Source organism: Procambarus clarkii, chromosome 35, assembly GCF_040958095.1.
Source record: "Procambarus clarkii isolate CNS0578487 chromosome 35, FALCON_Pclarkii_2.0, whole genome shotgun sequence".
NCBI classification, from domain to species: Eukaryota; Metazoa; Arthropoda; class Malacostraca; order Decapoda; family Cambaridae; genus Procambarus; species Procambarus clarkii.
The window spans coordinates 22,546,498-22,563,240 of record NC_091184.1 but is presented as its reverse complement, the minus strand read 5'-3'; the positions used below and the strand labels follow the sequence as shown (position 1 = coordinate 22,563,240).

Below are 16,743 nucleotides of genomic sequence, written 5' to 3'. Positions count from 1 at the left end.
ATATATATATATATATATATATATATATATATATATATATATACCCTTAATCACTAGACCTACTAGAATCACTGATAGCACTGCCACGACTCTAGATCACATCTGGACAAACATAACCTCTCCGCTTACTTCAGGTATAATCACCGATAGCACTACAGACCATTACCCCACATTTCTCTTAACTAACATTAGCAAACCACCTCTTGAGTCAAGAGAGATACGTTTTAGACTGCACAATGAAACTGCTTTAGACAATTTTATAACTGCTGCTGATAATGTCAACTGGGAGTCCGAGTTACGTAACATAGAGGACATCAACCTAGCAGTGCAATCTTTTCTTCAAAAAACTCTTAGACTTTATAATACCCACTGTCCTATGCTTACAAAACAAGTCACAACCAAAAGGCTTAACAATCCCTGGCTTACAAAGGGAATACTTAAATCTATTAATAAAAAACATGACCTTGAGAAGAAGTATAGGTTAGGAATTGTCTCCAAAGAATTCTCAAAGAATTACTCATTATTGCTATCTAAGATAATTAGACGAGCCAAAACTAAATACTACGAAGATAAATTTACCCAAATAAAGAGCAACATTAAACAAACTTGGAGCACAATTTCACAAATATTGGGATCAAAGAAGTCTTTAAATAACAAACCGACTCTCCTGTCTAATAACGATGGTCAGCTTTCAGCCTCTGATTCTGCTATTAGTTCAATAGGTTCTTCTCTTCCATTGGTTCATCCCTTGCAAATGATATTACATCTTCCAGTACTGACATTAGGACTATCTTACAGGTAACTATCCACAGTCTCTGTACCTAAAGCCTATTAATTCCACTGACGTCAATGAGATAATCCTTTCCCTTAAAACCAAGTCTGGTGCCCTTGACGAGATACCAACTTTAATTTACAAAAAAGCCTCCAGATCTTTAGCCCCTGCTATTGCTCTGCTCTTCAACAAGTCACTTGAACTCCAAACCTTTCCAGATATTCTAAAAAAAAGCGAGAGTAACGCCTGTCCACAAATGTGGTGATCTCACAGATGTTAACAACTACAGACCTATATCAATCCTGCCAAACTTGTCAAAAATTTTTGAAAAACTAATCTATAAGCAGCTTTACTCATACCTAGCCAAACTCAATATACTTAGCCCTTGCCAATATGGCTTCAGACCCCAAAAAAGCACTAACGATGCACTTATTAGTATGCTTAACTCGATTCATACAGCTCTTGATAAAAATGAGTTCCCTGTTGGGTTATTTGTGGACCTGCGTAAAGCTTTTGATACTCTCAACCACCAAAACTTTCTTCTTAAATTACATCATTATGGAGTCAGAGGACACTCCCTACAATACCTCAAATCCTACCTTACTGACAGGCTCCAATATGTTTCTGTGAATAATACAATTTCTCCCACCCTACCCATCAACATTGGTGTTCCTCAGGGCAGCATACTTGGCCCTCTCCTCTTTCTCATCTTCATTAATGACCTTCCAAATGCCTCCCAACACCTCAAACCAATTCTATTTGCTGACGACACAACCTTCATTGACTCCAGTCCTGACCCCCTTGCTCTAAATGCCACAGTAAATACTGAGCTAAATAAAGTCCATCTTTGGCTAACTGCCAACAAACTCACCCTTAACATTGACAAAACTTTCTATATTCTGTTTGGCAATAAATCCTCTAATCAAATAAATCTCAAAATAAACAATACCCAAATTTGTAACAAATTAGATGGCAAATTCCTTGGCATTCTCATTGACCACAAGCTGAATTTCCAGGGACACATTCTAAATATATCTAAAAAAGTTTCAAAAACTGTGGGCATTCTTTCTAAGATCAGATATTATGTACCACGCCCTGCCCTGGTGACTCTCTATTACTCCCTTATCTATCCATATCTCAACTATGGTATTTGTGCTTTGGGCTCTACTACCCAAAATCACTTACGTCCTCTAATTACTCAACACAAAGCTGCTATTAGGACAATATCCAACTCTGGCCCCAGACATCACTCGGTACCCCTACTCAAATCTCTGAATATGTTAGATATTAAGTCACTGCACATTCTCTCATGTGTATTATACATATATAAAACGCTAAACTATAATGCCAATCCTGATCTCAAAAGCTTTATAGAAGGTTGTAACAGAACCCATGAGCACCACACCAGAAATAAATACAGTTTTGATATTCCTAGAGTACGACTTAATCAAACTAGAAATGCACTACAAATCAAGGGGCCCAGAATGTGGAATGACCTTCCCAACCATGTTAAAGACTGTACCTCTCTCAACCAGTTTAAGTTAAAAACGAAGCTATACCTAATAAATTCCCTGTAACCTACCATACCCTTCTATTGTCAACCAATGTCTGTTTTTTTTTTTTGAGCGCTGTTTGTCGACATAATTGTATTTGTGCTGCTTTTTCATCTATGTTTTCATTTCTTGTTTTCATTCTACTCATTATGCTCAATTAGTATTAAGCTTGTCATTTAAGTTTATCATGCTCGAAAAGCTTTGCGTAATAGTGGCTTTAGGCATTGTATGTACTAGCTCTACCTATAAGTCAACCAATCTTTGTAAAAATTTATTGTATGTATGTACCTTACCTAAATAAACATTTTATTTTTATTTTATATATATAAATATATATATATATATATATATATATATATATATATATATATATATATATATATATATATATATATATATATATTTATATATATATATATATATATATATATATATATATATATATATATATATATATATATGTTGTACCTAGTAGCCAGAACGTCGTACTCGGCCTACTATGCAAGGCCCGATTTGCCTAATAAGCCAAGTTTTCCTGAAATATTATATTTTCTCTAATTTTTTTCTTATGAAATGATAAAGCTACCCATTTCATTATGTATGAGGTAAATTTTTTTTATTGGAGTTAAAATTAACGTAGATATATGACCGAACCTAACCAACCCTACCTAACCTAACCTATCTTTATAGGTTAGGTTAGGTTAGATAGCCGAAAAAGTTAGGTTAGGTAGTCGAAAAAACAATTAATTCATGAAAACTTGGCTTATTAGGCAAATCGGGCCTTGCATAGTAGGCTGAGAAGTGCGTTCTGGCTACTAGGTACGACATTATATATATATATATATATATATATATATATATATATATATATATATATATATATATATATATATATATATATATATATATATATATATATATATATATATATATATATATATATATATATATATATATATATATATATATATATATATATATATATATATATATATGTCGTACCTAGTAGCCAGAACGCACTTTTCAGCCTACTATGCATGGCCCGATTTGCCTAATAAGCCAAGTTTTCATGAATTAATTGTTTTTTCGACTACCTAACCTAACTTTTTCGGCTATCTAACCTAACCTAACCTATAAAGATAGGTTAGGTTAGGTAGGGTTGGTTAGGTTCGGTCATATATCTACGTTAATTTTAACTCCAATAAAAAAAATTTACCTCATACATAATGAAATGGGTAGCTTTATCATTTCATAAGAAAAAAATTAGAGAAAATATAATATTTCAGGAAAACTTGGCTTATTAGGCAAATCGGGCCTTGCATAGTAGGCCGAGTACGACGTTCTGGCTACTAGGTACAACATATATATATATATATATATATATATATATATATATATATATATATATATATATATATATATATATATATATATATATATATATATATAAATATATATATATATATATATATATATATATATATATATATATATTTATATATATAAAATAAAAATAAAATGTTTATTTAGGTAAGGTACATACATACAATAAATTTTTACAAAGATTATATATATATATATATATATATGTCGTACCTAATAGCCAGAACGCACTTCTCAGCCTACTATTCAAGGCCCGATTTGCCTAATAAGCCAAGTTTTCATGAATTAATGTTTTTTCGTCTACCTAACCTATCTAACCTAACCTAACCTAGCTTTTTTTGGCTACCTAACCTAACCTTACCTATAAATATAGGTTAGGTTAGGTTAGGTAGGGTTGGTTAGGTTCGGTCATATATCTACGCTAATTTTAACTCCAATAAAAAAAAATTGACCTCATACATAGAGAAAAGGGTTGCTTTATCATTTCATAAGAAAAAAATTATAGTAAATATATTAATTCAGGAAAACTTGGCTTATTAGGCAAATCGGGCCTTGAATAGTAGGTTGAGAAGTGAGTTCTGGCTATTAGGTACGACATATGTATATATATATATATATATATATATATATATATATATATATATATATATATATATATATATATATATATATATATATATATATATATATATATATATATATATATATATATATATATATATATATATATATGTCGTACCTAGTAGCCAGAACGCACTTTTCAGCCTACTATGCATGGCCCGATTTGCCTAATAAGCCAAGTTTTCATGAAATAATGTTTTTTCGACTACCTAACCTACCTAACCTAACCTAACCTAACTTTTTCGGCTACCTAACCCAACCTAACCTATAAAGATAGGTTAGGTAGGGTTGGTTAGGTTCGGTCATATATCTACGTTAATTTTAACTCCAATAAAAAAAATTGACCTCATACATAATGAAATGGTTAGCTTTATCATTTCATAAAAAAAAAATTTGAGAAAATATATTAATTCAGGAAAACTTGGCTTATTAGGCAAATCGGGCTTCGCATAGTAGGCTGAGAAGTGCGTTCTGGATACTAGGTACGACATATATATATATATATATATATATATATATATATATATATATATATATATATATATATATATATTTTGTGATGGTAAAGCATTGGTGTTCGGCTGTTTCAAAAGCTGGGGGCAGGGCCTCGTCACATAAAAAAAAAAGAGAAGTTTGTCCTTTCGTCTGTGGTAAGGTAATGGGAAGACACACAAAACACAAAGTATATAAAGAATGAAATTTTAATTACTCTGGAAAACAAGACATGAATAAAGACAATCTCATAAAATTCAGGACAAGTCAACAAACAAAACAACATGAATAATTACTGGTAATGAAAAGTTACTCTAAGACAAGAATGCAAGGTATAGTGATAGCAATATAAATAAATGTGTGAGGTGCTGGAATACTGGCTTCAAGCTGCCACCTCCCTTAGTACACGAAAGCCAAGGCTTAGTCTCCTAGCAAGAGATGTCAACTCCATGGAGCACAGAGATATTCTGAGGAGTACGGCATGCTGCTGCCCAGACGTCGACTCTTGGTGGTGGTGTGAGTGCAGGTGTGGCGAGACACCAGCCAATCAGCAACAGGCAGGCGGAGGATGAGCAGTTTGCTGGTTACGGTGGGCTGTAGCCGGTGTGTCGGGGTGTGCATGGTACGATTTGCTTCCTGGGCAAAACGTTTGGCGATACTGGTGGACGTATCTTCAATATAGTATCTTGTACTTTAAAGATGTAGGGAAGAGCAGGCTCAATCTCTCTTGAAAGAGATTATCGTCACAATATATATATATATATATATATATATATATATATATATATATATATATATATATATATATATATATATATATATATATATATAAATATATTTATATATATATATACTGGTATATATAAATATGTCGTACCTAGTAGCCAGAATGCACTTCTCAGCCTACTATGCAAGGCTCGATTTGCCTAATAAGCCAAGTGATTTCTTTATTTTCAATAAATTGTTTGCAGTTAGTTTATTTGAATTGATATTATTATATTATATTAACATAAATTATTGACGTAGTTGAGTTTGTTTAGGTTAGGTTAAAATAGGTTAGGTTAGGTAGGGTTTGTTAGGTTTAGTCATATATCTACATTAGTTTTAAGTCAAATATATACAAATTAACTCATACATAATGAAATGGATAGCTATATTATTTCATAAGAAAAAAATAGAAAAATATATAATGTCAGGAAAACTTGGCTTATTAGGCAAATCGGGCCTTGCATAGTAGGCCGAGTGCTGCGTTCTGGCTACTAGGTACGACATATATATATATATATATATATATATATATATATATATATATATATATATATATATATATATATATATATATATATATATGTCGTACCTAGTAGCCAGAACGCACTTCTCAGCCTACTATGCAAGGCCCGATTTGCCTAATAAGCCAAGTTTTCATGAATTAATATATTTTCTCTAATTTTTTTCTTATGAAATGATAAAGCTACCCATTTTATTATGTATGAGGTAATTTTTTTTTATTGGAGTTAAAATTAACGTAGATATATGACCGAACCTAACCAACCCTACCTAACCTAACCTACCCTATCTTTATAGGTTAGGTTAGGTTAGGTAGCCGAAAAAGTTAGGTTAGGTAGGTTAGGTAGCCGAAAAACAATTAATTCATGAAAACTTGGCTTATTAGGCAAATCGGGCCTTGCATAGTAGGCCGAGAAGTGCGTTCTGACTACTAGGTACGACATATATATATATATATATATATATATATATATATATATATATATATATATATATATATATATATATATATATATATATATATATATATATATATATATATATATATATATATATAAAATGTAGATATATAGGGATTGCCCCAATAGATTGCCACAAGGATAGTAAACATATCCTTGAAACCCAAGGCCATTCAATGCTCCAGATTGATATGTTACTCGACCTCCCTCGTGGTCATCCTGGCCAGTCTCTTTGCGTAATGAAGATCACTTCTGATAGTAGGTCCCTTCCGTCTTCCGTAATTCTTGCTGGTGCCAGATGCTTCTGAAGGAGCATCTGTTCTCCTCCCCTCTGCAATAGGTGCTGGAAATTTGTGCATGGTCCCTTCAAATGCACAAGTGCCATGTCAATGATGCCCCTTGTGTGGATACTCAGGTCATTATAAGACAATGCTTTTCTTCCCAAGGTCACTGCATCAATTGCAGTGATGCCCACCCTACCTTCTCTCGCACATGTGTGCAATACAAATTTGAGGAAGCCATCCTCAATTTGAAACATCAGAATCATTTATCTTTTCTTGAGGTGAGACGCCAAGTACGCCATCTTTTATCTTCCTCTGGCATGTCTTATACTCGTATATTGTGTTCCACTTGTCGCCCTCTCCCACTTTCTCAGTTTTGCAACTATTTCCAGGCCATGGACCTGGACACCACCACCACCAACACCTCACCTGCTCTATTGAATTCTGGGCCAGAGGGTCTTCCTCCTGGGTTCTCTGTCTGGTGTCTCCCTTCCCTTCCTCCCTTCCTTCCCTTCCTTCCCTTCCTTCCCTTCCTTCCTTCCTTCCCAGTCTTCCCTGTCTCCTGTGCCCTCTTTTCCTTCTCGGCCCTCCCCTCTTGTATTTTGGCCCTCCACACCGCCTGTCCATCCAGGTCGTTGTCCCTCCTCCCAGCAATCTTCATATTGACTGCTCCTGTTCTCCTTCTCCTGTTGAGACTGCAACGGCTGTCGCCCAGTACGATGCTGCTGGCACACCTGTCTATATTAGAAACATAAGCCTGTCTCCTCTTCTTCCTCCCCAGCAGGTAAGAAGGCATCAATCTCTTCCTCACTTTCCGACTCCGACTCTATCCCTGAATCCCCCTCCCATTTCGGTGGTTAAGTCCTCTGTCCCAAATATGGAAATTCCCTTGGCCCTCAATTCTCTCTTGAATGCTGCCCTTGATGAGGTGCGCTCCCCTGTTTCTGCCCCTCCTCTCCTTGATTGCCTTGACCGCACTTCTCCAATGCCTCCTGCTCTGGATCCTGTCAGTCCACCTCTGGTTCATCCTACCACTACCTTGACTACATTGTTCTTGCTAGATTTACCTGTTCTTGCTAGATTTACCTGTTCTTGATAGATTTACCTGTTCTTGCTAGATTTATCTATGCCCCATAACCCCAATTTCACTGATCCTGATCTTACTTAGTATATTGTTTTAATTTGCCTTTGTTTGACCCGTGTTCTTTATTTCTATTCTCTATTTTTGGCAATGTTTATTCTTCATTTGAATATTCGTGTATTTTATGCCAACTTCTATGAATTCCAGCTTCGGATATCACAGTTTTCACTGCTTTGTGTCTGTCTCCAGGAGCTGATGCTTGGCACTTGTCCTGGTCACTTCCGTGGTTACGCCATTCTCTTCCCCCCCTCCATTTTTTGCTAGGGCCCATAACACTACTGCTCTTTTGATTCGTACTGATATTATCTTCGTCCCCATACTTTTCCAGTTGCACATTGAGTGTTCTGTCGCCCATATCTTTTGAGTAATTGGTATACAGTCTGTTCCATTTATCTCCCCCCAAATTTCCCACTTTCTCTTCCTGGTCTTAAACACCTATTGGACTCTTTACCAGAGCCTATGCTCCTGTTGGGTGATTTTACCTGTCAGCATACTCTCTGGGGCGATGTTCTGCACACGGGGCTGCCTTCCCGAAGGGTTCGTCCTCTGTTCTTCTCTGTCTCTTCTGAATTCTGGTGAACTCACCTATGTTGACACCTGCTCTTGCGCCGTCTCCTGTCTTGATCTTTCTCTCCTGCCCCTGTTCTCTTTATTTAGATTTCACATGGTGGGTTCTTCGTGACCTCCATAACGGTAACCATTTCCCCATTCTTGTCACCTTTTTCTCTTTTCACCCTTCCGTCTCTGCCCCTAGCTGGCAGTTTGCCAAGGCTAACTGGAATCTATTCACCCTACATGCTACCTCGCGAGGCATGTGGAAGTGCGTTCCCTGGTGGACTGCAGGCTGTGTTTCGGCTGATTACTGTAAGAGCGCAGCATAGATGAAAGACAGATGCAGATTGATGGTTGTTTGTTTTCTTTCGTTTCACAAGGCGAGTGCGGTCCATACGGCTAAACGTGTGAGTTTGAAATCTTTTGTCTCCACAATTACGACTGATATTCCTCTGCCCCAGATCAGGAAGAAAATCTGTAAGATATCGGGTAAGTTTGTTCCAGATATCTCGCCAGTCCTTCACTTCCGTGGTTCTATTGTGGTGGATCCAGTGTCGGTTGCCACCGAACTGGGTTCCCCGTTTTTCGACTCTTAGCTCCAGTTCTAGTCTTCCTCCATCTTTCCTTATTCGTAAGCACCTTCATGAATCTTGTTCCATAGATTTTCACATGCATCTCCAGCTTCTCTATAATGATCCTTTCTCTCTTTCCAAACTCCAGTCTGCCCTGACTCATTGCGGTTCTATGGCAGTACTGTCTAAACTCAATTATGGTTGTCGTGCTTACTCATCTGCCTCTCATTTTACTCTTTGCTGTCTTGATGCTCTGGACCATACTGGGTTATTCGTCAGCCCTGGTGCCTTGCGTTCGACTCCTACCCTAAGCCTGTATGTCGAAACAGGCATCCTGTCTCTACAGGATCGCTGTGATCGCTACTGTCTTCGCTACATTGTGCAGTCCCTACAACACCCTCCTCACTTTCACTTATGTCGTACTTTTCCTTGCACACTTTTCATCACACTCGCGCTCCATTTCCGACTTCACAGATGGGTCAAAGTCTGCAGATGGCATTTCTAGTTTGATTAAGTCATACTCTTGGAATATCAAAAAGGTATTTGTTTCTAGTGTGGAGCTCATGGGTTCTGTTACAACCTTCAATGAAGCTTTTAAGGTCAGAATTGGCATTACAGTTCAACATTTTATATATATATATATAATACACATGAGAGGATGTGCAGTGACTTAATATCTAACATATTCAGAGATTTGAGTAGAGGTACCGAGTGATGTCTGGGGCCAGAGTTGGATATTGTCCTAATAGCAACTTTGTGTTGAGTAATTAGAGGATGTAAAGGATTTTGGGTAGTAGAACCCCAAGCACAAATACCATAGTTGAGATATGGATAGATGAGGGAGTAATAGAGCATCACCAGGGCAGGGCGAGGTACATAATATCTGATCTTAGAAAGAATGCCAACAGTTTTTGAAACTTTTTTTTATATATTTAGAATGTGTCCCTGGAAATTCAGCTCGTGGACAATGAGAATGCCAAGGAATTTGCCATCTATTTTGTTGCAAATTTTGGTATTATTTATCCTGAGATTTATTGGATTTGAGGATTTATTGCCAAACAAAATATAGAAAGTTTTGTCAATTATGAGGATGAGTTTGTTGGCAGTTAGCCAAAGATGAACTTTATTTAGCTCAGTATTCACTGTGACATTTAGAGCAAGGGGGTCAGGACTGGAGTAAATGAAAGTTGTGTCGTCAGTAAATAGAATTGGTTTGAGGTGTTGGGAGGCATTTGGAAGGTCATTAATGTAGATGAGAAAGAGGAGAGGGCCAAGTATGCTGCCCTGAGGAACACCAATGTTGATGGGTAGGGTGGGAGAAATTGAGTTATTCACAGAAACATACTGGAGCCTGTCAGTAAGGTAAGATTTGAGGTATTGCAGGGAGTGACCTCTGACTCCATAATGATGTATTTTACGAAGAAGGTTTTGGTGGTTGACAATGCCAAAAGCCTTACGCAGGTTCACAAATAACCCAACAGAGAACTCATTTTTATCAAGAGCTGCATGTATCAAGTTAATCATACTAATAATTGCTTCGTTAGTACTTTCTTTGGGACTGAAGCCTTATTGACAAGAGCTAAGTATATTGTGTTTGGCTAGATAAGAGTAAAGCTGCTTGTAGGTGAGTTTTTCAAATATTTTTGACAAGTATGGCAGGATTGATATAGGTCTGTAGTTGTTAACATCAGTGAGATCACCACATTTGTTGACAGGGGTTACTCTCGCTTTTTTTTAGAATATCTGGAAAGGTTTGGAGTTCAAGTGACTTGTTGAAGAGCAATGCAATAGCAGGAGCTAAAGATCTGGAGTTTTTTTGTAAATTAAAGTTGGTATCTTCTCAAGATTTGATTTGGTTTTAAGCAAAAGGATTATCTCGTTAACATCAGCGGAATTTGCAGGAGTTAGGTACAGAGACTGTGGATACTTACCTGTAAGATAGTCCTTAACATCAGTACTGGAAGATGGAATATCATTTGCAAGGAAGAGAATGGAATGGAAGAGAAGAGCCTATTGAACTCAATAGCAGTATCAGAGGCTGTAAGCTGACCATCGTTATTGGACAGAAGTATTGGTTTGTTATTTAAAGTCTTCTTTGATCCCAATATTTGTGAAATTGTGCTCCATGTTTTCTTAATGTTGCTGTTTGTTTGGGTAAATTTATCTTCATAGTATTTAATTTTGGCTCTTCTAATTATTTTAAATAGCAATGATGAGTAATTCTTTGACAAATTTTTGGAGATGATTCCTAACCTATACTTCTTCTCAAGGTCAGTTTTTTATTAATAGATTTAAGTATTCTCTTTGTAAGCCAAGGATTGTTTAGCCTTTTAGTTGTGACTTGTTTCATTAGCATAGGACAGTGGATGTTATAAAGGCTGAGAGTTTTTTGAAGAAAAGATTGCACTGCTAGGTTGATGTCCCCTGTGTTACCTAATTCGGTCTCCCAGTTGACATTAGCAGCAGCAGCTATAAAATTGCCCATGGCAGGTAAATTGTGCAGCCTAAAGCTTATCTCCCTTGTCTCTAGAGGTGGTTTGTTAATGTTAGGAGAAATTTGGGGTAATGGTCTGTAGTACTATCGATGATTATCCCTGAAGTAGGCGGAGAGGTTATGTTGGTCCAGATGTGGTCAAGAGCCGTGGCAGTACTATCAGTGATTCTAGTAGGTCTAGTGATTAAGGGTATGAGGAAGCAGGAATTCATACAGTTGAGGAAACTAGCAGCAGGAGGGTCCTCAGGCTCGCAGAGATCAATATTAAAGTCCCCTGCGATAATTAGATGGTTTCTGTTCAGTCTGTTATCTGTTTCCCTCACTAATATGATCACTTCAACGTCTGCTCTATTCATAGAATTATTTCTTCGATCTCTCTGTTTAGATTTATTTTACTTTCTAAAGACAGTTGTGTCTGTTTAAGCAATTTCCGTTATTTTTTTCCTTCTGTACAGTCGTCTGCGTGTTCTCTTTCTAGAGTTGTCCTCTTTCTGACCCTTCTCACAGGCATGTGCTCTATGCAGATCTAGTAGGTTTCAGCTGTCAGTGGAGCTATTCCCTCTGTGAGAGTTTTGTCGCTTAAGATGGTTTCCCAATGAATGTTTCCAAGGTCTATATTTATTTCTTCCCAGTCGATCCTCTTATTGTTGAAATTGAATTGATTGAATAAGCCTTCTAGCTTGTTGGTTCTGTTGGACTTACTACTGTTATTAATGTTAGTTTGCACTTCAATGAGCTTACAGTGTGAGTGTGTAGAATCTGAGATTGTAATGTGTCTGATTAGTCTGGTGAGTAACGGTTGTGGTGTCAGTGTAGCCAAGTTTTGTTGTGTTTAAAATTATTTTTAATTATAAACAGTTTGTTAGGGTGTGCTAGAGGTACACTTTACTTCACATTTGACTTTTACACTAGAATATGAGCTCATTTTGGACATTGTCAAGATGAGTGTTTATTTACCATAACTGTTGTTGTTGTCTACCTTACATGGTACAACCAGGTGAGTTGTGGCGTTCATTTACATAATTGTGTGTTAGACTTGAGACCAAATAGATCTTTTGGATGTAATTTGATTCATTTGTTAAGAGCACGTTGTTACGGCCCTACTGGGACGCAACCGGGTTCTTTTCTGATGGTATTAGTTTTTTGGGTATCCGGCCCCAAGTTAGTAGAGGCTTTCAAGGGGTGAGCTCCGTAACGCAAGTAAAATCAACGGGGGAGGTACATTAAATACACAAGTATACTTAATTATATATATTCCTTTCCCACCACCATATGTAAATTAAAGTCACAAAAGGGAATTATTACTACACAGTATTTACATCTTCGTCTTCCTCTGAAGACACTGGATACTTGGCGATGCTCACTCTGGGTTGCGTTTCCTGGTTTTCTCTTCCGTCGCCCAGAACCCACAATGAATCTACCCTAGCCACAGGCCAGCCAAATTACAATCCCACTGGGTGCCTCGTCGTGATGGCCTACAACCACAGTCCAGCCTGTAGCTGGCAGGTACTAGTCAGCCACGCTGTTAGGCCATGCCACGACTAATACTAGGGTTGCGAGCCCTAGGCAGGAGCCTCGTGTGATTCGCTGTTCACTCTCCTCGGTCGGCACCGCTGTGGGTGGTCTCTTCCACCAGCCAGCCCCGGAGACGGCGAATCCCGTCACTGCCACTCCTCAGGCAGGCTATCACACACTCAGCAGAGTTCGTCTGGGGGTGGCTCACAGCTTGTACAAAGCAGACTGGTGAAGAGACCTTGGCTGCCTTGGGTAGACTGATTCAACGTACCTCACAGCCGTCCTAGGTTGACTCTGAAGGCAGACACGTCATCAGTACTGGGGACATTACATGGGATCACTAGGAAACATCACTTACTAGCTTAGACACAAACGTCCACCTATTCGCTCCATAGATGGCGTTCACTGTCTAAGCGCCACCTCACCAGAGGTCAGCAGCGCCTACATCACGAGCCGACTTGGACAGGCTTCCAGCACTTATTGCCAGCATCTCTCGTCATCACTAGATGGCATTGTCCATGTGGGATTTTCGGGAGCGGACTCACAGATGGCGTGGACTTCACGGCTTCGTGCTCGAGCGAGGAATTTTGGTTCGTAACACACGTGCCCAAAGTCCATGCTTTGGGCACACTATACAGTAATGTAAGTTTGCCTCGGGTAATAAATAACAGTGATCATCATTACCCGGTTTCAGGGGATGGACGGTGTTTCAGGCCATCCTCCAAAGGTTTCACAATGTCAAGCAAACGGTCAATTTAAAGTAGTCTCCCCTACCCTACCAGAGGCTCCAAAACAGAAAATGGGACAGTACATCACTTTCTTGAGTTGCTTTCATTTTCTCGTAAATTTTTTGGCCTTGTGTGATGCATATGAGCAAAAACTGATGCTCTTTATCAGAGGACAGGTTAAATATTTACTCGGAGTAGAGAGAATATTATAGAATCTTTTTTTTTTCTCTTTGGCAGGAACACCACTTGAATATGGCGTTGCTTGTGTGGGTGTGGCGGCGAAGTGATCTGGCTGCAGCGGTGCGACCCATCGTGGCTGTACTGATTTACGTGCTGGATGATCCCGGAAGCGCCTTAGTCGGACCTTAGCGTGCATCTTAGCCCAGACACAAGTTCGAACCCTCATTACGGCCTTTGTGGATTTGTTCATTAAATGTATCATGATATTGTGATTTCTGTATCACAAGTGATGTTCTTTTCCTTAAGAATGTATTCCATGATTTGTATACAGATAAAGGTTTGATTGATAACAGTTGTGTACCTCAACTTGTCTTGATAATAAACAATAAAAGTATATTTGAGTTTAAAAACTTATTATTGCTGTCAAGTTTCATAATTTCTGGAGTACAAGACGACTGGTATTGCCCCTTTTAACCCCTCTGTGGTGCCTCCTTGCCATGGTGAGGGGCTCATGTTGTAACACGGGTGGGGGGGGGGGTGTTCTCGAATGATCTTACCTCCCTTTTCCCCTCTACCCATATTCTTACTTTTTATTCTCTACCAAGGGACTCCAAAACTTTTACTTAAGCCGACTCCATGCCACGTGGTCCTAAGACGATTGACCAACTTAGGATTCTACAACCCGTATGACGTGACATAAGCTTTGAGCAAAACCCTAGAGTCGCCTCCGCCGCCACCACCAGACCAGTAACACTGAGCAATGATCAAGGTCTGGATCGATCATGCTAATTAATCAACCTTGGGGCTTGATCCCCACTATAACCGATACCCTTTAAGATCTTAAGTGTGGAATTAATTAAACGGGAATGATGAATTCCGATTCAATGTTAGAATCGGCGCCCAATTCAACTCTGCCTCGTGTGGACCACGTGACCAGCACAAGTCCACATAAATATAACATACACATGGAAATAATGAAAATGCAGATTATTAACTAATTAATTTATTAAAAGAAAAACTAAAACAAAATCTAAAGATGTTCACTCCCTGTCACGTTAACACTCCCTACTTGACCTGAACGGCAATGAATTGACTATCCCTATAAGAACTCATAAAGCAACTCTACCTTGGGCGACAAGCTAGATGTTCGTGCTGTCGGGGGCCGATGATGGTAAGGCCACCTGCCTGAGTTGTTTCTCAAACCACACTAATCTGTCCTCTCTCTGATGCTCCAAGAGCCCAGAGCAGAGTATTCTTCCGCATTGCTTACCAAGTACTTAGCAAGGTTTAAGTTATAACAATTAACCTCTGTTGTACTTAATTGATCCAGATTGGTTGAAATATTTTATTGAAGTTAAATTACACAAGCCTCTTAAGGAAGGCCTAATCCCGATCAAAAAATGGCTATTTACCTTTGAGAAATTACTGAATGTGGAAACTGTTGACCTATGACTGCCAAGTCGCTGAGGTCACTTCCGCGCTACTGCCTAGTTCTGGCTTCGTGACGTCACTGATGGTGACTTAACTCAAGTCTCCTAATAATTAGAATACTCTTGGTACTATAACCAGGAATATTATACAATACCATTTTAATACAAAATGAATAAAGGCTAATTTCTCTAAATAAGTGAATACTATAGAATGGTTCATTACACAAAACTATGAACAAAGATGTCCGCCATTTTGTGACTCAGACTTGCTAATCCCCAGAGGAATGCGCGTTGAGCGGTCAGGTCCTTACCCGACTTCTGGAACCTTCTGGATAATTCTTACAACAGCCTAGTTTGTTACAACGTACACCTCCCTGTGACCGGTGTAGGTTGCCTTTGCCCCCTCTCCTGCCCCTTTTTGGGTGGTGGATGGGCTGAAGGGCACCATGTAGGGGCCTTTTCAGCCATCTGACCACCCGCTGGAGGGGTCGCCTGTGAGGGGCTGCCCTGAGTGGATGGTTGGGTGTCCAGGCTGGGGCGATAGGGGGAATGGGGTCTTAACACCAGTGTGGGAGAATGGACGATGTAGTAGGACTCCCCTGTTGAAAAGGGGGAGCACCGCTGGGGACAACGCACCCTTCCTGCACTGGCCCGCGCTCAGTCTCCCTGGCTGCCCTGGTAGGTGGTATCTCTTGGTTCCAGGTCCCAAACTTTTGATATTGTTTGCTGCATGGATGACAACACGACTTCTCTTACCCAAGCTCATGGGGTGGGTGACCAGGCCCCTGAGTCGGACCGTCCTGGAAGACCAGGATCTGTAGCCCCCGCTACAGGGCCCGGTTTAGGCCCAGACCGGACTCTTCCTTCCTGCTCCCCTCCTACCTCTGTGGTTGGGTCGAGCCCCAAGCCTGCTGTGGTGACTGCCTCGTCCCCTTGCATGGCTCCATCTTCTTGTGACTACTGCACCTTTTGACCCATCTCTCTCTAAAGGTTCTCATCGCCATCCCCACCACGGCTACTCTCGTATGCTCCCTTCCCATACTAATTCGTACCATGCTTTGTTTGGTCCTGCTACATGGACTAAGTACTTTGACCTCCATCCTTTACATTCAACTCCTGACAATTTTTCCCTTTATAGGCATCTTGTAGATTCCGTAGATGCCTCAGTTACCTTCAACCCCACCCGTCCTGGTACCCGTGTCGTTGCTGCTCCTCAGGATGCAGCCACCTGCTTGGCCGCCTTATCCTGCCTTGGCGAGACCCCTGTTCGGGTCTCAAAGAACG

At 39.1% G+C, this 16,743-nt stretch overlaps 1 long non-coding RNA gene across 1 annotated transcript in view; it reads left to right on the top strand.

Annotated features, from left to right (window-relative positions):
* The window catches only part of LOC138371269 (uncharacterized), a 474,806-nt gene extending 460,383 nt beyond the window's left edge, over positions 1-14,423 (top strand). Inside the window, exon 2 of the long non-coding RNA XR_011230377.1 lies at positions 14,087-14,423. This is a non-coding gene — a long non-coding RNA (uncharacterized lncRNA). The remainder of the gene's footprint in view (positions 1-14,086) is intronic.
* The last annotated feature ends 2,320 nt before the right edge of the window (positions 14,424-16,743 follow it).